Here is a 24,247-nt window from a genome sequence, read left to right as displayed (position 1 = left end):
AAATTTAAATTTATATAAAAATAAAAATAGAAACACATTATTTTTTAAATATATAATTTTTATACTTATCAAAATAATTATTACATGAATAATATCAAAATTAATGTATCATTTATAAATATAATTAAATTAATATAAATATACTTAAATTTTAAATATATAATTTTTATATATAATTTTTTAAAAAATGATTAATTTAATAATATTAAAATTAATGCATCGTTTATAAATATTTAAACTTTAATTCAAGTTATTATATTTATATTAAATGGTTATGAAACTTAATATATAAAACTTACTTTTTTACACTTCAATATTTTTTTAAAATTTAATTAAAATATCTAAATAAATGTTTTGTGGCTTACCATTTATGCATTAAAGCTTATAATAAGGAAAAAGTAACTAGCGGCAAACTAATTTATTATTTGCACCTTTGATTTTTTTCGTTTTGGTTGACGCTCAATTTTCTAGTTTCACGAACACCCGTTAATAATTCATTTCTTAACCATAATCCATTTCGTAACCTGACAATGGTTTATTATTCCCTCTTCTGATTTCATTTTAGTTGACGTTGAATTATTCAATTGGTGCCAGCGAACCTGAATAATTCAACGTCAGCTAAAATGAAATCAGAAGAGGGAATAATAAACCATTTTCGGGTTATCCAGTTTCGCTGATGCCAGTTGAATAATCCATTTATTAACACATATTATCAGGTTATCCATTAACTAGTTCGCAGATTTTTTCGTGCTGATGTTTGCGCTGACGTCTGCTTCAGAATTTTGTGCTGACGTCTAACAACTTAACCCGCCGATTGATGTTGGGGGGCGAATCTCCTCGGATCCGGATCCAAATCCATCTCCAATCCGGGGATGCGCGGATCTAGCCCTTTGTCCTAGTAGATCCGGTATCTTATCATGTATCCCGCTTATATTGCAATAACAAAGACACATAGAGTGCCTTTTGTGGACCCCATATAAAAGAGTGGAAAACATTGATGGCCATGCTGCATCTGATCTTAGACATATCTCTCATTAGTGTTATCTACTCATGTGATATTTCTTCCCATTGGCATTATTACTTTATGAAAATGTCTATACATGACCCCTAGATGTTGAATATTACCAACACTACAAAAATGGCCATGCTCAAGATTGTGCGTGGTTGGAGGAATAAATTGTCTTTCCATGCATGTGAAGGGCTGAGGTTGCTCTTGCCTCTTGCCTAGATTGCCATCTAAAATTTCCTTTGAAGTCACTGTTGTCTCAAAATCTAGTAGGCCTTGTGAGAGCTTCACAAGGAAAGAGCTAGACCAAGACACAACAATGAGGTGGATTGCTACTGTCACCTCAACACTCCACCTCTTGCTCTTTAGTGGAATTTCACCAAACAGGAGGCTTTCTAGTTTCTCACCTAAAAGATATTCTAGGCCAATTGGCTTGAGGTGATATATGTCAAAGGCTAAGTGAGGTACTTCTTCAATGGACGAGGGCACCATTCTCTATGTAAAAAGAATAGCGTACCATAAAGAAAACCTTTAAAGGATACTTGATACCTAGGGTTTCAAGGTGTAGTTCAATAAAGGAGTAATGAACTCCTCCACATGTGGGCCGAACATGACTACATGCCTTTCCTCATGTAGGTTGAGACTATCTTGAGGTGGAGCAATGATAGATAAGTCCATGAATTGAGAAACTTGTTTTTTATAATTGGGCTATTTTAGTAACTCAGTCAAAGGAATGGATATCTTGACCTTTCCAACTCTTTTTGCAAATTGAAAACAAAAGAATTCCTATCAAGCTTGACTGACTCAACTAGTTCATCCATTGTTTATGCATTGGCTTTGATTGTACCTGCTTTTACTCAGCATGGGGGACTTCAGACTCTGGACTCATGGGATGGGAGGCTTTCCCCTTTGTTGGTGGAACAGGTTTGACCAGTTCCTTACCTTTGTCAGCTGGTTTTGGGGGAGTGAGTTGAGTAGTCTCTTCATTCTGATCCTGCATCCTGAATATTTTCCTGGATGATCTCAAATCATAATTCCTATGCAATTGAGCTTGCATGAAATCAACAAACTGCTTACAATAGGCATCTCTCTCTTCATCATCCAAGGGGACATTTAGATCCTCCCCCTCTCCTTCCAAAGCTTCTATCTCATTGTCTCCTTCTGAAAGAGTAGAGAATTGGTTTTCCTGAACATTGATGGCATCTTCAATGTTTTCTTCTAGATCATCCTCTAGGTACAGGGGAGGTTGTATTTGGTCTTGTTGATCTAATCTTTCTCTTCGCAAAAGCCTGCAAAGGGGGTTTCCTATTCTGGGGATTGTTGAAGGAAATGTAACTAGGTTCGGTCTTCATAAATGTACTTTTGATATTTGTACTTATTCAAGAAAAGAAATATTATTTTTATAATATATGTCAATGAGTTTCTTGCTCATTGAAATAGGTCTAGCACATGTTAAGTGCTATAGGTGAGTCAAGGAGTCAAAAGAAAATGTTGACGACCTTAAAGGCATGTTACACCATGTTATAATTGTGTTAGAGTCAAAAGGAATACCTCCAAGCAAGGTCAAATTCATCTCCTTCCAACGAAAGCCTTCAGGCAGCAAAATGGTGAAGAAATAGACAAGTGGGCCTCAAGTCTTCATGTCGTCTCAAAAGCGGGAGACAAATTCCTATATAAGAAGCCATTAGACTGCCTCAACCAAGGAGATAATCATCTCTGAAATCAGCGAGATAGAGGACGAGTAAAGGGTACCAAAAAAAGGAAAGTCTAAGGGTCTCCAAGTGAAACGAAGAAGAAGGGAAGAAGAGCGAAGTTTTGGACTGTTTCTAGGGCTAGAAATAATCACACATGCGAAGAAAAAGGAGGACTGTATGTGGGTATAACAGCAGTAACATAACAGTCAAGTATCCAACTTTGCTTGGGCTAGATCTTAGGCCTACAAGGCCTCTCACTCAAGCGAAGAAGTCCCTCTCTTAAGCAAAGATAAAGAGCCTAAACTACAAGCTAACCTATCACACGCGTGAGAATTTAGGGCTTCTGTACAGTCATATCAGTTTTCATATATATCTCAAGAAGTATCTCACTGGAGCAGGAAACGGGTGTCTCCATAAGCAAAGGACATCACCAAGAATTGAAGAAGGAACATCTCATCTAGAAGCTCACATAAGCAAGGTCTATCTCTAGACAAGGAACGAAGAAGAAGGTTAAAGTGTTGGGGAGAAAAGTGCCAAAAGAAGGAAGACTAAGTGCCAGAGAACAAAGTAGCAATTGGATGAAACACACACTCTAATAATAAGAAGAAGATCCAGCTAAGATAATTGTAAAAGTCTTTCACAAATTGTTATCAAGTCAAGAAGAATCCTAATATACATACTAACCCTTGATTCTTCAACATGGTATCAGACCTAAGGTGACATATCAAGGAAAGGGCATCTCAAAAACACTCATCAAGGAAGGGCATCTACAAAAGTTGAAGCATCAAGCCAAGAAGTCTCAATCACATCAAAGGACAAGGTGGTCTACCATCTAGCATTCATCAAGGAAGACTACAAAGCAAGAAGAAGAGCCTTACACAAAGGCACCTACAAGAAGAGCAAATCAAAGCAGGACCTACATCAAGCTACAAGTCATCAAGCAACTCTCATCATCAAGTCAAGTCCACTTGGAGAAAGCAACTTGAAGAACATCAAGGTCTAAGGAAGGCAAGTCATCAAATCTTCAAGGAGAAAGCAAGTCTAGTACATCTCAAAATCTATCAAGTAAGTATATGTCCCCTTCTGAATATACATCAATGTCTTTTTGCAAGGAAAGCAATAAATTGGTAGGTACCAATAATTTTCTTGCATTGAAGAAGAGGACTGATTTACTTCTCAAGGAGAATGAACTCCTAGAACACATCAAAGGGAATGTTACTATTCCTGCTAAGGAACAAACTCAAGCCTTAGCCGAGTACAATAAGGATGAGACGAGCTCAAAGGATTCTAATAGAATCCATCAAAGACTCTCTCATTCCTGATGTCTCCAAACTTGAAACATCAAAAGAAATCTATGATAAACTAGTAGAGCTATTCTCGGTAGCCACAAATGGAGAAGTGATGTCTCTACGAAATGAATTGTCCAAAATGAAGATATCAAAGGAAGGAATAACTTCCTACTTCATGAAGATCTTTGAGATGAGGGATCAACTTCAAGAGCTAGGGGAAGTCATGTCTGACAGAGAAATGACAACTGTAGTACTCAATGCTCTACCTGAGGATTGGGGCAACTTCACATCAAGCATATATGCAAAGAAGGAAGCCACCCTTCTAAGTGAAATGTGGTCTCTATGTAAGATAGAGGAAACAAGACTTAAAGCAAAAGAAGATGTGGGATCAAAGGAGCGAGCATTTGCTACCATGGCCAAGAGAAAGGGAAAATTTGGCAAAATTGGTCCACGACGAACAAACAACAAAGGTATGTCCAAAATCCAATGCTATGGATGCCAAGAATATGGACACTACAAAAGAAAGTGTCCTAAACTAAAGAAGGACAACAACAACAAAAGAAAAAGGGAAGAAGCATGTGACTCAAGAAATGAAAGAAGAAGACAAGAAGCAAAAGAAGGAAGATCCTTTGGATCTCTACTATGACTAAGTCTGCTTCTTTACATAAGGTCTTCTTTCAAAGTTTGAGTAGTATAGGAGCATGTAGGAATAGAATAAAATTGCATGGCTAGAAACATCTTCCAGAATCTAGAAGCATGATGTACATAGAGTTCAAAATACTCATGTAGAAGGAGCATTTATAATAGAACAAAGTGCATGGTTAGAAATATCTTCTAGAATATAGGAGCATGGTAGACATAGCTCAAGATATTCATTTAGAAGAAGCATACCTAGAATAGGACCTCATCGACAATGAAAGAAAATTGATCATGATTAAGAATCTTAGGAGACCTCCATCATCAGAAGGAAAGAAACATTTACAGGGTAAGGGTCTTCAAGATCCTATGATGGAATCTTCAAAAGAAGATTGATAAACAAAAGCAGATGTCTCATTGGGAATCCCATTCATGGGATTCAAGAAAAGGATGATATGTAGACAAGCTAAGATGGAGCAAGAAGGGCCATATCGAGGACAATCGAATGAAGCTAAGATGATCAAAGGAGAATCAAGATGAGGTATGTATGCATCAAAGCTTAGTCATGTTATCATTTGTATATTATTGGGTCATGTGAATAGTTCTATAACATGATCAAATAGGATAGAATCTCTTTCACCAATGACATGCTTGAAGGCATGTACTACAATGCAATGAAGGTCAACAAAAGAAAATAGTCACGTAAGGAGTATAAGATTGCTGACTAAGAAGCAAGTAAAGAAGAAATGCTGACTAGTCCTAGAAGCAAGCAATGAAGAAGTGCTATCACAAGGAGCAGAAAGTGGTTGACCAATCTATCCAAGAAGAAACAAATGAAGGAAGAGATCAAGCATGTGAAGAACACCATGATCACCAAGAATCACTGTTTGACAAGATACTTTGAAGACATCTCCCAAAAGAAGGCATGACAACTTTGACAAAGGGAGAAAAAAGATCAAAGGATCCTTGGCGCCTATAAAGGCCTTCGAGATATGAAAGGTGCAGATAACTGATTCTACTCTACAAAGATGTCATGATGAAGAAGCCATCCAAGAAAAGCACCATTTAATGTTAAAGCAATATCAGGATGAAGTCATGAAGGGCTACTAGATCAAAGCATGGGAACAAGCAAGTACAAAGAAGCATTCATGTGAAGAGTAGTCTGAAGCATAGACGAGATGATAAAGAATGACCAAATGACAAGAGAACCTGATATATGACAAGAAGGCCACTTTCCACGAAGGAAGCAATGACATGACAAACTAGGAAGGAAAGTGATTAATGGATGGTGCCCTACCAAGAAGAAGTTCGACCAAAGACTTCATGACATCAAAGGAAGGAAGGAGATCAAGCAGTTGGAGGACACACGAAGAAGAAGTTGTTGATGAATGGACAAGTCCCTAGCTAAGAGGGAGCTATAACAAGTTCCCAATTACAAAGGAACTTGGACAAATACCTTGTCAGAGGATACTTGGGCATGTCTTCCTCAATTGAGAGGAAGAGATAGATACAACATGCTTGTCTTCACTTGGGAAGAAAGAATGGGAGGATTGGGTAATCATCTGGCACCCGATACTCTTTGAGGATGTGTAGGGCATCCGAGACAAGAGTAGGCAAGAGGATCGATATTTTTTGAGGGTCAGCAACCCAAGATAAGAATAGTCCTAGAAGGTCATACTCAGTGAACACCCGGGTGGGTATGTACCTTGAGAGACAATGACTAAGGTGTCTATAAGTCATTGGTCTCACCAACATTGTGCTCTGATCTATTGAGAGATGGAGCTGTCAGTTAAGGCCTTGCTGTGGAAAAAATGTTGGTTATTATGATGCTATAACAGATGGATGCAAATCCATTTCTCTTATGTGAATTCTTCAAGATTGAAACATAGCCAATCACCTTGTAATTTTGTATGAATACCTCCCTAGTTAAGAGGGAGTGTTGAAGGAAATGTAACTAGGTTTGGTCTTCATAAATGTACTTTTGATATTTGTACTTATTCAAGAAAAGAAATATTATTTTTATAATATATGTCAATGAGTTTCTTGCTCATTGAAATAGGTCTAGCACATGTTAAGTGCTATAGGTGAGTCAAGGAATCAAAAGAAAATGTTGAAGACTTTAAGGGCATGTTACACCATGTATATAATTGTATTAGAGTCAAAAGGAATACCTGCAAGCAAAGTCAAAATCATCTCCTTGCAACGAAAGCCTTCAAGCAACAAAATGCTGAAGAATTAGACAAGTTGGCCTCAAGTCTTCATGTCGGCCTCAAGTTGTCTCAAAAGAAGGAGACAGACTCCTATATAAGAAGCCATTAGACTCCTCAACGAAGAAGATAATCATCTCTGAAATCAGCAAGATAGAGCATGAGTAAAGGGTACCAAAAAAAGGAAAGTTTAAGGGTCTCTAAGTGCAACGAAGAAGAAGGGAAGAAGAGCGCAATTTTGGACTGTTTCTAGGGCTAGAAACAGTCACACATGCGAAGAAAAAGGACGATTGTATGCGAGTATAACAATAATAACATAACAATCAAGTATCCATCTTTGCTTGGGCTAGATCTTAGGCCTACAAGACCTCTCATTCAAGCGAATAAGTCCCTCTCTCAAGCGAAGATAAAGACCCTAAACTACAACCTAACCTATCACACGCGCGAGAATTTAGGGTTGTTGTATAGTCATATCAGTTTACATATATATCTCAAGAAATATTTCGTTGGAGCAAGGAAAGGGTGTCTCCATAATCAAAGGACATCACCAAGAATTGAAGAAGGAACATCTCATCTAGAAGCTAACATAAGCAAGGTCTATCTATAGACAAGGAACGAAGAAGAAGGTCAAAATGTTGGGGAGCAAAGTACCAGAATAAGGAAGACTAAATGCCGGAGAACAAAGTGTAGAAAGGAGGAAGGACTTGACTTGTGCTTGGAGGACATCGTAGTCAAGTGTCTAGGGTTTGGCATTGATCAATAAAGAAGCTTCAATAAGAGAAACTTACCAAAGGGTTTTCCTCTCTAAGAGAGAGAGGTTTTGGCCTTGGAAGAGAGCCAACATTTGTGTTCTTGTCTTTATGGTTTTGGTTGCAGTTTGATGAAACACACACTCTAATAATAAGAAGAAGATCCAACTAAGATAATTGTAAAAGTGGTTCACAAATTGTTATCGAGTCAAGAAGAATCCTAATATGCATACTAGCCCTTGATTCTTCAACAGGGATTAAAGCTTATGTTGGGACTTTGTTGGAGTTGTCGGGCAGGGTTTTTGCTTTCCAACTCAAACTTCACTAATTTATTTGAAAGGTTTATGATTAGTTTATTCATTTCATCTAACTTCTGCTCTTGGGCTTCCCTTACTTGGCCATAGGAGCTAGCTTCTTCCTTTCCCCTTTTTCTGTCACCATGTTCTCCCTTTCCCTTCCACTTTCCAGCAGATACAAAGTTAGCTTCGACCTCCGAAGCATCAGTCTAGATCTAATCTGATGTATCAGATTTCCTTTCTCTGAGGGTAAACCCGAAGTCTGACTCAAAGGCCCCAATAGAGACCACCTTAGCAATCGCCTATGGAGGTTTAATCTTAGCAGGAAGACTGTTATATAGTTTATTGAATCTTTTGATGAATTCAGTGACATCCTCATTATGTCTTTTCTTTATTGCATTGAACTCTGTGAGGAAATATCCATGGTCCTTCTTTTCTCCCCATTTCTGCATGAAAGTGTTCTCCAATTCCTCCCAAGTATTGATTGAGGCATTTGGTAAGGCCTTGAATCATTTTCTAGCCTCCCCATTCAAGGATTGAAGAAATAGTCTCAGGACCACATCCAAATGCTCTATATTTAAGTTCTCAGCAAATGCATAAAAGACTTCTATGTGTTTCTGGGCTGAAATATCATCCTCCCCAGTGAATCTTGGTAGGAGTTTAAGATAATCTTGAGGTATTCCATTCAGAGGCTGCTGCAAGTAAAGTGGGGCATATCTTTTATGTAGGAAGCCAGGGACAACCATATTTTGTATGGGGGGTGCAAGGAAATTTACTGTGGGAGCTGGTTGGATGATGTTTATTAGAGGAGGGAGTGAAGAAGCTGTAGAAATTTGAGAGATAGTGGGGATAAAAATAACTTTAACTTCTTCACGCTCAGGGAAAATGTTGAAAGGGAAAAGATTAGAACTGGTAAAAACTTCTCCAGCTTTAAGATCTAGGAAAAAGAAATCAGATGGGGGAAACTAGCCTTGTGAGGCGTCCAACTTCCTGACTGGGGATTCAGGGAAGCTTATTTCAACTTTTTGAGAGCTAGAAGGTGAGAACTCTAATGTAACGGTGGGGGTTCTGGGGTTCTCAGAGTCCATTCTTTCCAAATTCTCCTAGAGACAATTCTCTCTGGGTCAAATACAAGAGGAGTTCTTTGTTGTGAAGTTTCAGAACGAGTATGGGGCCTCCTGAAAACCAGGATGGCCTACTGAAGAGCTTTACAGTGGAGTTGCCAAGGTGAGAGAGATCAACCCACACTTCCTTTGCTCACCTAATAGAAGGAATGTATACATGTTTTACCTAGGGAAATTTTTATTTTTATTTATTTATTATTATTATTATTTTATTTTATATTATTTATTTATTTATTTATTTTTACTCCCGGGTTGATGAAGAGGTCAGCGCCTAGGACATCTTAATGTGTCTGAAGGATATATTAGTGATATTTAGAATTTTAAAACATATCATGAATTGATGTTGGTTCAAATATCTTATCCAAAGGTAGATCCAATTAATACACATGGAGAGTACTCTTTCATTTGACTTAACATTCACATCTAGTGACCTACCTCCAGAACATGTAGCGATATTGGTCGTTGTAGTATGGATGGAAAGAAGAATGCAAGAAAAGGGAGATTAATACAACGGGTTGATTTCATAATCCCGTTCATCAACCTCCAGTAGAAAACATGAACAAATGATGGAAATGGTAAATTCAGAGGGTGTGGAGCGCATATTAAGGGCATCGGACCTCATAGATCACAAGCACCATTTATCACGACAAGACATAGATGAATCTATAACTTTGAGACCATATACAACAACTACAATCACACACCTTCAGAGAGGAAATAAACACACATGAGATAACAGAGAAAGGATTACATACTACGCATTTCAGCATTTGGAATCACCATTTCTTCTTTATTAATCTTCAAAAAGAGCATACATATGCAAGTTCTTCAAACACTTCCTGAAATTTACAGATTAGAGCCACCCTTGGACCAAAACATTCAGAACCTGTTTTAACGAGTCTGTTAAGCACTTTTATAGGGTCTCATAGACGGGGACCCATTACAAAATATTCGTTCTTGAGATTTTCCTAACTTCCTTATCACTTAAACAACTCGAGTGTGCTGCCAACACAATTGTCCTAATTATTACATAACAACTTTGATTCTATTCTTGAAATGAAATATTTACAAAAACATAAAAAACATGAGGTGTCATGATTGACACAACAAAATATCTTCATCGTGGGTCTGCTGGTTCCTTTGGAAGGGACCTCAGATCAATGATTCGAACTTGAGGTGGATTAACAAACTGATCACACTTTTGCCACAACATTGGGTTTGGCAAAGGAGAGAGAGAAATTCTGGTAAGCTACCTTCAAGTTATTGAGTTTAGTATGATTTGGCTTGTCAGCGAACAAAGTTTTTACCAACCACAATAATTGGAAGTCCCTTGTCAAAAGGTTATAGTCTTCCCTTTGAGGGTGGCAGTATTTTCATGAGAAGAATATGATTTTCTCTTTGCCTCTACTAGCATTTGATGATACTGCTCCCATGGGATCAACCCCCTAGCATGTCCCAAAAACTGGGCAATCCAACTCTAATCCTTCTATCCAAATTTGAGCCAAATGTGGCTACAAAATGTAATAGATCACCTAAACACTCCTCTGCTTTGGCCTTGGCTTTTTCCCTTTGAATCATTTTGGAAATTTCAATGATGGACCCTGCCCTGTCAACAATATCCATTGTCCTCAACTCACTAGCTGGATTTTCATTGAGGTACTTGATGAATTTCTCTATTGTCTCGACATTTTTACCCTCTTCCTCCTTGGTCGACAGGATAGAGAATTCAAGGTCCTTAATAGTAATTTTTTGCTCTGCCACTAAGGTCATATGCTCTCAAATGTTCTTTACCTGAGAGACAATCACGTCTCAAATTAGTTGTCTGCCCTGAATGAGGGACATGTTACCCTTCAACTTGTTCTTCAGCTCTGTGATCTCCTCATTGGCCCTCTTCAAATTGCTGCTAATTTGTTCCACATTTCCTCTGGCTGTCTCTAGTTGCTTTTCCTTCTGTGTGAGAGTATGCTTGGTATTCTCCATATCACTTTGCACCTTCTTGAGTTCATTCTCAGACAATGCAATGAGGGCCTTGTTCATTGCTTGGTGCTGTGGATCTTCTAGCACAATGACAACATAGATGTGAGAGTCAATTTTTTGCTAAAGCTCTGCCACTTGTTGTTTGAGGACTACCACCCCACTGTTTTTGTTTATCAGCTCCTTGGCCAGGATCTCTTTCTCACTCTCCAACTGGCTACCTCTTTGGATTGTACATGTTCATACGCAGGCATCTTTAGCTTTTGCCTTAGTTCCTGAATTTAAGATTGTGAGCCTTAGATGATGGACTCCACAACAGTTTTCTCTTCTGGGTTTACACCCAGTTTGATAATCAACTCTTTGTAATATTCATTCAGCAAATGAAGGGCTCTAGAGTTGGCCTTTTCTTGCTTTACCTTGATGCAAGCTTTTTCTAACATTTTCTCAGCCTTGCTGATAGTCAAGGCACTTTTACTTAGCTCACCATAGAGCATTTCTCCAACCTGCTTGTGCCAATTTATTTTATCCTCCAAGGGGATGCTATCCATGTCCATAGTCTTGAACCATGATCCTGATGGGAGGGACTGTGCTATAGGGTGATGCAAGGACAACTTCATTTTGTTCCTTTCTAGGTCCATGGCAGCTAGGAGCCTGGTCTGATAAGGGACTGAGTGTGATGTCAGTTGTTGCTGCATTTCTTCTCCGACCCTTTTGTTCCTCTCCTCTATCATTTGTCCTTCTCCCCCTTTTAGGCCCGCTGTAGAAGACTACGCAAGGAACCGAAGATAGCCACATCTGTAGAAGTGGACACTGAAGCTTGCTGGGGGTTTGTTGACCACTACGTGTCAACGACGCATAGCAGTACACCCCCTTTTTTCGCAAAAGGGATAGTGCCTGATCGATGTATCCGTGCTGTCCATCTATCATCATCAACTTGATCATCATGTTATAATGTAAACCCATTCTGCATGTATATGATGTAAATAATCTCAGCAGAACGGTGTCATGTATGGAACAACCTAGGTAAACCTACCTTTTTAGTGACGATCTCCATTTTGGGATCTGGAATGGATTTTGTCGTTAGGATCTTAGACGAGTCCTAGTGTTCTAGATCAAGTCTATTTAAAAGTGATTTGAGAATAATCTTAACTATTTGGTTAGGTTATTTTATTAAAAATTGTTTGGTTTGCTGGATTATAATTGTGTCGCAAAAATGAGTGGTCTGTGAGGCTCTATTACAAATGGATTTTCCCCCTTACAATGTAAAAAATATGAAATCATGATTTAAAGTATTTTGAGGGTTGGAAAAATAATTTATCTCTTCATAAGTTAATTAATTAAATTTTCTGGTCAAAAATTAATTAAAATCCTAAGTTAGAAACTTAATTAATTATAAGTCCTATGTAAATTTAAATTCTCCAAAGGCAAAATTCGTCGGTCCTAAAAAATTAAATTTTAAAAGGTCCCGGGGCTAAGGAAAATTAATTATTTTGCTAAATTTTAAACTTTTGATCCCTGGTGGTCACAGTCAAAGTCAATTTTTTGGGAAAATTAACTCGAATTTTTTATTTTTGAGTTAATTAAAATGCATTTAATTAAAAATTTCGAATTGATCAAAATATTTAAATATTTTGACGGATGAGATTAAGAGAAATTTTAATCTTTATCAACGGTCGAGATTGTTTTGACGAGGATCACTCGAACTAGCCGTTGGAGGGTTTATCTTTAAATATGAGGTCATTTGTCAGTTGGTCCATTCGATTTTTTGATCGAGTGCTTAACAAGAAGCTTTGGTGTGTTCTTTTTTCTGGATAATAAAAAAAGACTGGGGATAAATTCTGCTGGTGTTACTCTTCATGGGAATACTATAAGATGTGTTGTTTTCATGCATAATTTTTTCTAAATCCATTGATGATATCTTCTAAAGAGTGATTTGAGTACAAGTATTTTGTTTAGTCGCTGGGGTTTGAATAATAATTTAAATTTTGAACGTAATAGCAGGTATCTCTATTTGTTTGAATTTTATTATTATTTTCTCGCTTTATTTTTGATGGCTGGATTGAGTTTTGTAGGGAAAATTTGATTTTAGATCCTTGGGCATTAGGGGAAGTTTTCAGTTAGACCAGCCAACTCTCGATCTGTGTTTTCTGAAGAGCCCAGTTAAATTTGCTCTGGACTTATCATAAGATTTGTTGGTGACACGCAGAGGGTTTCAAGTTAGCACCTCCTTTTCAAATTTAAAAAATCTATTTTTTTTTGTGGAAAATTTGATAGATCTGGCTATTAAGAGCCTTAGATTATCAGATTTGGGAGTGGAGTTGAACTCATACTCATCAGATCTAATAGATCTGTAAATTATTTGTATAGATGTGTAAATTTTTTGTATAGATCTGTTATTTACTTGTGTAGATCTGAAATTTTATAACATAATTTTGAATTTTAACACTTGGTTTTTTGGGATTTTCTCTATTTTTGTACATATTGGGTATTGGGTTTTTCTCTTTTCACTTGTGCAAGAATAGATCTGAGAAATCAACCAAGAAAATCTTCAGATCTGAGCCAGATCTAGACCTTGGGGGCCAAGATCTGGGCTCAAAGATTGTTTGCAGGAATAGATCTGAGAAATCATCCAAGGAAATTTTCAGATCTGAGATTTTTTCAAGGAGATCTGGGGGTTTTGAGACAGATCTAGGCCTTGGAGGGCAAGATCTTGTCCCAAATATTTTTGTAGGGCCAGCCATTAAAGATTTTGCAACAAATTTGAAGATCTGAAACAAAATATGTTTTGTTTTGTTTTGTTTGTTTTTTTAATTTTTTGTTCAGAAAAAGAGTTTCAAGTTTTGGGGCTCCTAAGCCCAGATCTACCTTCTCCTATCCCAACTCTAGCACTATCGGGTCTAGTGCTAGCCCTCATTGGCCCTAGATTCCCCTTGCTCCATTTCTAATATGAATATTTAATTTTCTGAAGCTGATCATTGGTGATTTTTTGCAGAAAAATTTATAAAAATTTGTTTTTCAGGTATTGGAATTTTTTTTGGCAACTTGGGTAAGTGATCTTCAAGGCTTAGGGCCTAAGGGCTTGATCTCTAAACCCTTTTTTCCTCACTTTTTGCTACAATAGTCATAAACCTTTCAAATGGTGGCAAAATTTCATGTGGGTTAGCCTAAAATCAGTTTCTAAGTTGTCTAATACATTAAGGAATTATTTTTTTGAGTTGGGAATCCATCATTAAGCCTATTTTATATTTTAATTGTTCACTGTAATAAGTATATCAGATCTGAAATAGTTCTGGAAATCACATCATAACAGGCTGAATTTTTTTGATAATTCATGTGGGCAAGTTTGGAAAACTTTCAGTAAATTTTTGGTATAAAGATAGCATTGGTAGCTTACTGTTTTCATTGTCATATTGCTGCTATCATAACATTTGTTTGCTGCTGTCCTAAACAATTCACTGCTATCTTAAAAAAACAATTATCTGAAAATTAGGGGTAAAAATGTCATTGTGGAAGTAATTGTCGTAAGAATCTAGAAGGGTGATCTTCTTGATTGCAGCAAGCATTTCCCTGCTGTCATAAAGTCTTTTTTGCTGCTCTTTTTTATCACTGAAACATATTGGCTGCCATAAATTAAATTCTGAAATTTCAAGTGATTTTAGTTCATAACATAATTCAGAATTTGTTTGACATGTTTGACTTAGTTTGGCATTTTAATTTTACTGCTGTCATTAGAGAATTTGTTGCTGTCCTAAATATAATCTTTGAAAATAAGTGCTTTTTGATGACAGTTTGCATAAATTCAGGTCAACAAATTTTTGGTGCAATTATTGGCAATAAAATCCAAGTTTAAACTCCTATTTTCTGAGTTTTTGAATCACATAGACACAAGCTCATTGCTTAAAGGAAATTCATTTCACACACTTGGAACAAATAAGTCTAATATTTTAAATTGCCCAAAGGTTTTCTTGCTTGGTGAATGGTAAATATTTTGAAATCTATTGAGTTAAGTATCATTGAAAAGGTTTGCATTCGATTTGGATCTAATAGAAAACTTGGGCTATTTGAATATCTCTTAAGTAGTTTTTGGAATTTTCAAGTAATTGCCATTGAAACATAAATTGGATAAATGCTCTAGTTCTGTTTCTTGACATTAATGTCATTATTGGCTTGTGGTTATTATAAAATTTTGGCGTATTAATGATCTTTCTTTAAGAGCATATATCTTGTGTATCTTATTGACACTTGAGATATTTGGCACTTTGTCTTGTATAAGATTGTCTCTTCATTTCATTAAGTACTCTTGTCATAAAGTTAATCAATACTAAGTACTTGAGTCTTAAACGATCTTACCTCAATACTACTCACTCATCCCTTTGCTAATCGCATCTTGCATCTCTTTTCATCATAATAACATTTTACTTAGCAACAATTGTCCATCATGTACTTGGTCCTAAATTTCTTAGCAAGATAGTTGATTCCACAAGGCACTGGTATCAATTGTATAAATCAAATCATTTAAGTCTTGCTATATCTAAATAAGTATTTGGTCACTCAACTGTCTCCCGGATTGGTTGGTTCCCAACTAGTCCTCCTTCATTCCATTTTTGTAGGGTCCACCCCCCTTAGTTTGCTGTAGGGAGACAATTTAAATGAAGAGATTGGGGATCAGTGTGACAGCCCCCGATCTGAGCCGTTGTCGCTGTGCCTAGACATTCTGTGTGACAACAGGGTCCTTTAGGTATACTTGGAAGCCTAGTTGGTCCAAGTTCTTCTCTATCAATCGGGCCTCGACCTCTTCCTCGGTCAATTTCGTTGTCTTGCTAGATGAAGCTTCCATCTTTGTGTCTCCGACTTCAGCTAGGCTTCTTTTTGAGTCTTTTCACTTGGGGCTGGTGTTTCAATTTGCATTTTTATATTAATGGGTGAAGAGTCAAAACTAGCTTTCCATTCAAGCTCAGGTCTAAACTCATGCACATAAGCAACAACACTAATAACCTTTCTCTTTTTGGATGTGACCTCATAGGGATTGTAGTGCCACCCCTCCCCCATTTCAAAATTAAGTTCGTCTAACATGCTTGCTCCCTGTTGAAAGGCTTGTCTAGCATTAACAACGAAAGGACCTACTGCCCTACCCAGCTTAAACATGTAGCCCTTTTTGGCAGGGATGAAGTGGATTTGGTCAACATTCAGGCTTTGTCTGATGAATTCTAGGGAAAAAATTCTCATGGGTATGAAGGTAGGTAAGCGGTATGGGGGAAGTTCTGACCCATAAACCCTAATCTCAATGTATTCCTCAAACAGGTACCAATCTCCTACCCTTTTATCTTTGCTGAGTTGCAGGATTTTTTTTTGCTTGGGCAAGATCCTAGGGGGTGGAAGATTGTTTATAATTGTATAGGCAGTGGCCATGTAAGTGGAGATGAACTGAGAAAAACCCTCATTATTTTCCTTTTTATTTAGGGCATTGTCCCAATAAAAAACTAACTTTATTTGCTTGTGAGAATCCATGACACTCAGGCCCAAGTATTCAAATTTATCTACATGAGTGTCAGTATTTTGAAAATCGGCCGGTTAGCAAGCCCACTGGGTCAAATCGGCTTAAAAACCCGGTTTACCTCTTCATGTCGCCTTTTTGTTGCCCTAACCAGCTAATTTAGGACAAAACCGATCGATTTATGGTCAAATCGGTCGGTTTTGTCCTAAACTGACAGGTTTATTGCCAGGGCAACTATAACCCCCACAAAATGCATTTTTGTGAGTTTTGAAGCTTGTTTGAGGGAAATTTGGGGTTGTTTTCCTCCAAAAATAGTCCCTCCAAGATAAACATGCCTACCCTCTCATTTTCCTGACACATCTCAACCCTAACAATGTTGGCAATTAATGGTAATGTTAAATTCTTAAAGTAAAAGTGACATTTACTTTAATTTACATTTTCATCCTTTTACTTAAATTTTTAACATTACCATGAAATGACTCGGGATTTTTGAGAGTGGTTTCGACCTCGTTGGATTTCATATGCAAAAACTAGAATTTTAGATTTCACTCAAAATTCAGCAGACTTAATGGTTTTCAGGATTTCATGGTTTGGGGGTTTGCAATGTTTCCATTTGATTCTATCGTGCGTGAGGGTATGAGATTGGCATTTGGTCAAGAGCATGAAGCCCTTTAAGAACCATGATCGTGGTGGCATTGATTTTGAACTTTGTTGATGTTGGTGGCACTGATTGTTGAACTCCTCTACCATGGCCTTAACAAGAATGCACCCTTCACTCAAAGGAAAACAACTAGTTAGGCATGCTAATCTTTTTCTACCACATTATAAGGTTGAGGAGATGAACCCTTCACTTAAACCAAAATCATTGGTTAGGCATTTTAAACCTTTTCAATTTCTATCATGTTATAAGGTTGAGCAATCCAAGTCTAAAGACTTTGAGCTAGATGATGTTCATGTATCTCTTGTTGATGATGTTTATGTATTTCTAGTAGCGTTGAACCAATGATGAGTTTCATGAGTGACCATGTTGATTAGTGATTTGTAGTTTTGATGTCTATTTTTGCTACTACTAAAATTGTAGAGGAGTTTTAGGAGTCCTCAAACTCGGAGGCATATTATTTATGTAGCTCATGTTGATGATCTCTTGTCTAGTAGTGGTGATGAGTTTGATCACGATGAGGAGTGATCATGTTGTTGATCATTGATATGTAGACTTGTAGTAGTTCAGTGACCCCATAGCTTAGAGCATTGTTTTCAGACTCTATAGGCCATTTAGAGCCTCATTGATTATGTATTTTGTTGCGGATATGTATTGCACTCGATGCCATTTTGATATATTCACCTTTACATGGTATATAGATGAGCAAACCTTGCATATTTTGTTTCTATTGGCTTGGAATCATGGTTTTAAATCTTAAAAATAGTTTTTTCATTAAATTTTAATTATTTAATATATTTTTTTAAACCGGTTTGTTTAGATCTGACCAGTCCCGGTTCAAAACTCGGTTCATTAGGTGGACCGGTCCGGTCACCGGTTCCGTGTTTTAAAACATTGATGAGTGTACACAAAAGGATAAACCAACAAAGAATAATATCTAAAATAAGCAGTAGGAAAATGGTTAAACTGGAATTTTATAGATTAAGTCAGAAATGAGGGTATGTCAAAGACAAGGTCTCGTTGCATCATTGTGTGTAGGAGTCCTATGGAAACCTTGGTAACATTAGTTGTTTCTTATACTCCTAAAAGTAGGGTAATAACAGTTCTCAAAACATAAAAACAGGGAACTTGTCAACAATGGGGAGGGATTGATTTCCTGGTGCTAGAATTAGTTGGAGGAAAGTTTATTGTGCTCCAGTTGAGAGCCCATTGTAAGTATAAAAGAGAGTAGCTTCTGTAAACCTCTCAAGTTTGGAAGATTTTGGGGACAGGAGGGCATTTTGGATCAATTCTGGTGTAACTTCTAGAATTCTCTCTTGAGTCGAGGATATAAAGCAATTCTTCTCTTTGATGCAACCAATTGCGAGCCAAGATACAAACTCAGGGAAATGGCACACTATGGGAGCGATTTGGTGGTATAGCCTTGACTCTACGACCCGAAACGGGTCCTCACTTCGCAAGTATCGATTTTACAGGTCAAAACGCAGGTCTGACAAGTTGTAAGAGCACAATCGGTCTCAGATTTTGGCTTTTGTGTCCATGAAAGGCTAAGTATGACTGGAGGGTTTCGCTTCTTGGGACTTGGGTTCTTGGGCGTTGATTTTTTCATTTTTAACATGAGGAAATGATTAAATGGTGGCGAACTTATGGGTTACCTTGCAAGCTGAAAGCGACTGGGGGTGGTGGTGCTAGAGGTGCTCAGTACTGACTGGTGGCTGAATGAAGTCGACCACAAGAGGAGCGACAAAGGGAAACCGTTGGCGAGAAAATCAATTTGAAATTCCAATGGCTAACGTGTGGTAATCTTATAGGTGGGGAGCATAATGGGGTGATGCATGGATGAGGAGATGATGGAGAGAGATTTGGGGAAGTGTGAGGTCCCTATAATACTAGTGATTACCCCATTACTATTGTAGTTGTATCCCTTATTAATATTGTTGTGCCCCTATTGTCCCCATATTGCTATTACTGTGCCCCTTAGAATCCCTCTATTGTTATTTTTGTGCCTTTATATTATTATTGTTAGGTTGGCTGGCTTATATTGTGACTCCTGTCATTTGAATCATCAAAGGATCATTCATTTGTGTAATGTAAAGGAGGTTGCCCCCTCGAAGAGGCTGAATTCTAAGGCATTGATCTATCTTTTCTATCTTTTGTCAGCTAGTTTCATAACATTTGGTATCAGAACTTTGGATTCTAGGGTTTCGCTGTTCCAAATAGGTCATCGTGGCATTTTCGCTATAACTTTTTTTTTTTTTGCGACGTTTTAGAAGCGAAAAAAAACGCATTTGAGACGAAATCGCACTAAAGCTCGGGTCTGAATTTCAGAGCTTTTCGCGCTATATTTGCGGAGATATGATCTGAGGAAGTTGGTCTTTTTGTAGACTCCTGAATTACATTCCAAACAGGTGACTTGGGGAAAATCATCATAACTTTCTCTCTGAGCATCGGATTGAAATTTCGTAAGAAGGTACAGAAAGAGAACGAACTGTAGTTTTTTTTATATATATTTCAGAGCCAAAGGTCGAAACAAGGACACGTGGCATGTCGTACAAGTTTGTTCTACTAAACTAGTCTATAATCAGGTCATTGTGGGAGATTTGGCATAACTTTTCCTTGGAGAATCGAATTGGGATCAGACTGGTGGCATTGGAAAGAGGACACAGAGGGCTACTACATATCACAATTTCAGAACTGGATGATTCGAAATTACAGAGATACATCAGAGGAAATATCGAACTTCTACAAAGTGAAAAAAAAGGTGTGTAGATTTTTTTTTAAATTTTTGCTTAAGCTTGGTTTGAAAAATTATTTTGAAGAACTTTAAAGGGCATAGTAGAGAATTATTATTGGTAACTGATGCCTCGAGGAAAGAAAATGCAAACACCTAGTAAGCAACCTAAAAGCTTTAACATGACTCATGAAGAAGAGGAATAAATGCTACATGATATATCAAAATAACAAGACCAAGTGCAACAAATTTCATTGTCACAAAAGCTAACAGAAGCTAAGATAGATGGTGTGGAATCTAAGATAAAGGGCGTGGAAGCTAAGATGAATGGCGTGGAAGCTAAGATTGACGATTTGAAGATAGATTTGACAAATTTTGTACAAGAAATACTTACTAATGGTGAAAGGGTAGTAAAGAAAACTCATGATGCGAACAAAAGAAATGTTAATCATGATTTCATAGACTCTAATGTTGGATCGAAGACCCACCATATTCCAAAAATCGATATGAGGAAGTTTGATGGCAAGGATTCTGCAACATGGATATTACAGATGGAGCAATTTTTCGATCTCAATAATGTGCAAGACACACAAAAGGTACGTATTGCAACTTTATATTTGGAACCAAATCAGTTTGTATGGTATCAATGGCTTTGCTCTCGTAAACAAATTATCACTTGGGCAATTTTTACGGAAGAATTGACAGCACATTATAAGGATACAAAAAGCAACACTTTTTTTAGCCAATTGATAAGTTTCAAACAAAAGGGTTCAATAATGGAGCACATTGAGGAGTTTCAAAAATTGAACGTAAGGGTAAAAAATATTCCAGAGGAGTATAGGATTGATGTGTTCATAGAGACTTTAAATGATAATATCCAACATGATGTTCGCATTTGGGAACCTGATTCATTAGAGAAGGCATTCAGATTAGCAAGAAAAATGGAAAGCAAAATTATGGCAACCAGGGAGCATACCACTCACAACTATAAAGATGGAAGTGTTGTTACCCCTAGTCTTCCACAACCTATAAGGTTGACACCACAACAATTGGAAGAAAAAAGAGCAAAAGGGCTTTGTTACAGTTGTGATAGAAAATACACTAAAGGTCATAAGTATGCTGAGAAGAAATTATTCTACATAGATTGTGAAGAGGAAGAAGAAAAGGAGCAAGAAAGGTCAAAAGAAGAGCATATACTCCAGGAACAAAGCTTAGATAAAGAAGAAATAAATCCGACCATATCTTGTAATGCATTGACTGGAATTACCACTCCTCAAACCATCAAGATAGAAGGACAAATTAAGGAGAAAAAGGTAATAGTGTTGATTGATTCAGGAAGTACCCACAATTTTATTCATTGTAAAGTAGCAAAAGAATTGAATTGCTTCCTATATCCAGCACCAGAGTGTCAAGTGATGGTTGCAAATGGAGGAACAATAAATTGCTTTGGAAAGTGCCATAATATCAAGCTATCCATGGGAGAATATGTATTGGCTAGCCCAATGCTTTCCATTCCAATGGGAGGTGCTGATGTTGTACTAAGAGTCCAATGGCTACAATCCTTGGGTACAATAACTTTTAATTTTCAAGAACTTTTCATGAAATTTTATGCGGAAATAAAGGAAGTTGAATTAAGGGGTATTGCAGGGAAACCGGGAAAGATAATCAACTCTAACGGTATGACAAAGCTTTTAAAAAAGGAACAAAGAGGTGTAATTGCACAATTATGTTCGCTAGATGTTTCCACATCGAAATCATCTATTTGTCCAGATCTCCAAAAAGTTTTGGACAATCATTCCAAGATATTTGAGACTCCCAAAGTTCTCCCACCTATTCGTGATCATGATCATGTTATTCATCTGATTCCAGGAAGTGTTCATCCAAATATCAGCCGTATAGATATCACTACGCCCAAAAGAGTGAAATTGAATGTATGGTTGCAGAAATGCTAGAGGCTGGTATAATTCAACCTAGTCAAAGTTCTTTCTTTGCTCCATTAGTATTGGTGCACAAGAAGGATGGATCATGGCGCATGTGTCCGAATTATAGGGAGCTCAACAAGCTCACTATTAAAGATAAGTTTCCCATTCCTGTCATTGATAAATTATTGGATGAATTGCATGGATCAATTTACATTACCAAGTTGGATCTTTGTTCAGGATATCATCAAATTAGAATGAAGACCGAAGGCATTCCGAAAACAACATTTACAACTCATGTGGGTTATTATGAATTTCTGGTCATGCCTTTTGGCCTTGCCAATGCACCTTCTACATTTCAAGGTTTGATGAATTCCATTTTCAAACCCTTCCTTAGAAAATTTGTGGTTTGTATTTTTTGATGATATACTAATCTACAAGAAGTCTTGGAAGGGTCATGTTGATCATGTTGACAGGGTGCTACAACTATTGGAGGAGAAACAACTATATGCAAAAAGATTCAAATGTTTCTTTGGAGTACAAGAGGTGGAATATCTGGGTCATATTGTATCTCATGAAGGAGTTAAGGTAGACCCTAGCAAAATTAAAACCATTAGGGAATGGAAAATCCTCAGATCCATAAAGCATCTGCGAGGATTGCTCGGGTTGATAGGGTATTATCGCAAGTTTGTTAAGAATTATGGGAGAATAGTAGCACCTCTAACAACATTTTTGAAGAAAGATGCATTTTCATGGACTCCAGAAGCAGCAAGGGCCTTTGAACATCTTAAAGAGGCAATGTGCCAGGCACCGGTCTTAGCTACACCGGACTTTGCAAAAACCTTTATTGTGGGATGTGATGCTTGAGGAAATGGAATTGGTGCTGTTTTAATGCAAGATAAAAGACCCATTGCTTTTGAAAGTCGTCCAATCAAGGGAAAGATTTTACACCAAGCTATTTATGAGAAGGAAATGTTGGCAATACTACATGCACTTAAGAAATGGCGACCCTACCTAATGGGAAGACACTTCAAGGTAAAAACCAGTGTTGTGAAAAACGCGATTAAATCGCGCTTTTTTGAAAAAATCGCACTTTTTTCCCTGCGTCGATTTAATCGCGCTTTTTACACGAAAAAATCGGCTTTTTTTGCCGATTTTTTTCCGAAAAAAGCGCGGGGTTGCCGGGACAGCACGATTTTATAATTTTTTTTTTGGTTTTTCATTTGGTCATTTGGGTTTTTTCATGCAATTTTTTTTGAAAGAAACAAATAATTTTTGAGTGGGGCAGCTTAATGATCAAGTCTAGGCCCTAGTATGGATATGCTATTCATGGTAATGTTAAATTCTTAAAGTAAAAGTGGCATTCTCCTTAATCTTCATTTTCATCATTTTACTTAAATTTTTAACATTACCATGAAATGACTCAGGATGTTTGAGAGTGGTTCCAGCCTCATTGGATTTCATATGGAGAAAGTAGAATTTTAGATTTCATTTAAAATCCAGCAGACTTATCAGTTTTTTTGGATTTCAGGATTGGGAGATTGTAATGTTTCTAGGTGACACCACCTGCTCGGGCTACCCCTGCCACCAGTAGAGGACGTGGTCTACCTCCTACAACTCCTACTTCTAGTTCTTCAGCTTCTAGAGCACATCGGACTCCACTGCCATCTCCACCAGCACAGGCACCAGCATCTACATCTAGAGGGAAAGGGAAAGCTGTGGCATTTTCTCGCAAGAGGGGCAGAGGAAATCAATAGGATTAGACCTCATTTTATTGCATATGACATTATGACATGATGAGATACATTATCATATTTTTTGTTGATATTTTGAGGCTGAGTTGGGACTCAGGAGTCAGGACTTACTATTTAGGACATGATTCAATGTTATGTGTGATTTTAGCGCTAGAAATGATATTAAACATCTTATATATTAGTTTTTTTATCATATTTATGTGTCAATGTATTTATTTTATGTTGTAGATGGTTTAGATATTAAAAAAATTGAAAAAAAAATGAATATTTTTGCACCAAACGACCTTTTCCCGCTTTTTTCCTATTTTTTCCTGATTTTTCCGATTTTTTCCGATTCGTTCCCCGCGCTGATTTAATCTCGCTCACGCTTTTCACAACATTGCTAAGACACTTCAAGGTAAAAACGGATCATGATAGCCTTAAATACTTTTTAGAACAAAGATTATCCTCTGAAGAGCAACAAAAATGGGTCACAAAGATGTTGGGTTATGACTTTGAAATCATCTACAAAAAAGGGAAGCAAAATGTGGTGGCAGATACACTCAAGAAAGGATGAGGATGTGGAAGCATTATTGTGCGCCATTTCTATTATCCAACCAAATTGGATAAACGAAGCGAGGGAGGAATGGAAAAATGATGAAGAAATGTGGGCACTTATTCGAAAGTTACAACAAGATTGTAGTACATCTGATACATTTAGCTGGCAAAATGATTCG

At 37.2% G+C, this 24,247-nt stretch overlaps 1 protein-coding gene across 1 annotated transcript in view; it reads left to right on the top strand.

The window, feature by feature from the left end:
• The window catches only part of LOC149264184 (plastidic glucose transporter 4-like), a 226,255-nt gene that overhangs the window by 115,000 nt on the left and 87,008 nt on the right, over positions 1–24,247 (top strand). The window lies entirely within an intron of this gene.

This window comes from Pinus tabuliformis, chromosome 6 (genome assembly GCF_031772625.1).
Source record: "Pinus tabuliformis cultivar Carrire ecotype Pingquan chromosome 6, CPIR1, whole genome shotgun sequence".
Taxonomy (NCBI): Eukaryota; Viridiplantae; Streptophyta; class Pinopsida; order Pinales; family Pinaceae; genus Pinus; species Pinus tabuliformis.
Note: the sequence above shows the minus strand (reverse complement) of the source record. Positions and strands in the feature narration are given on the sequence as shown.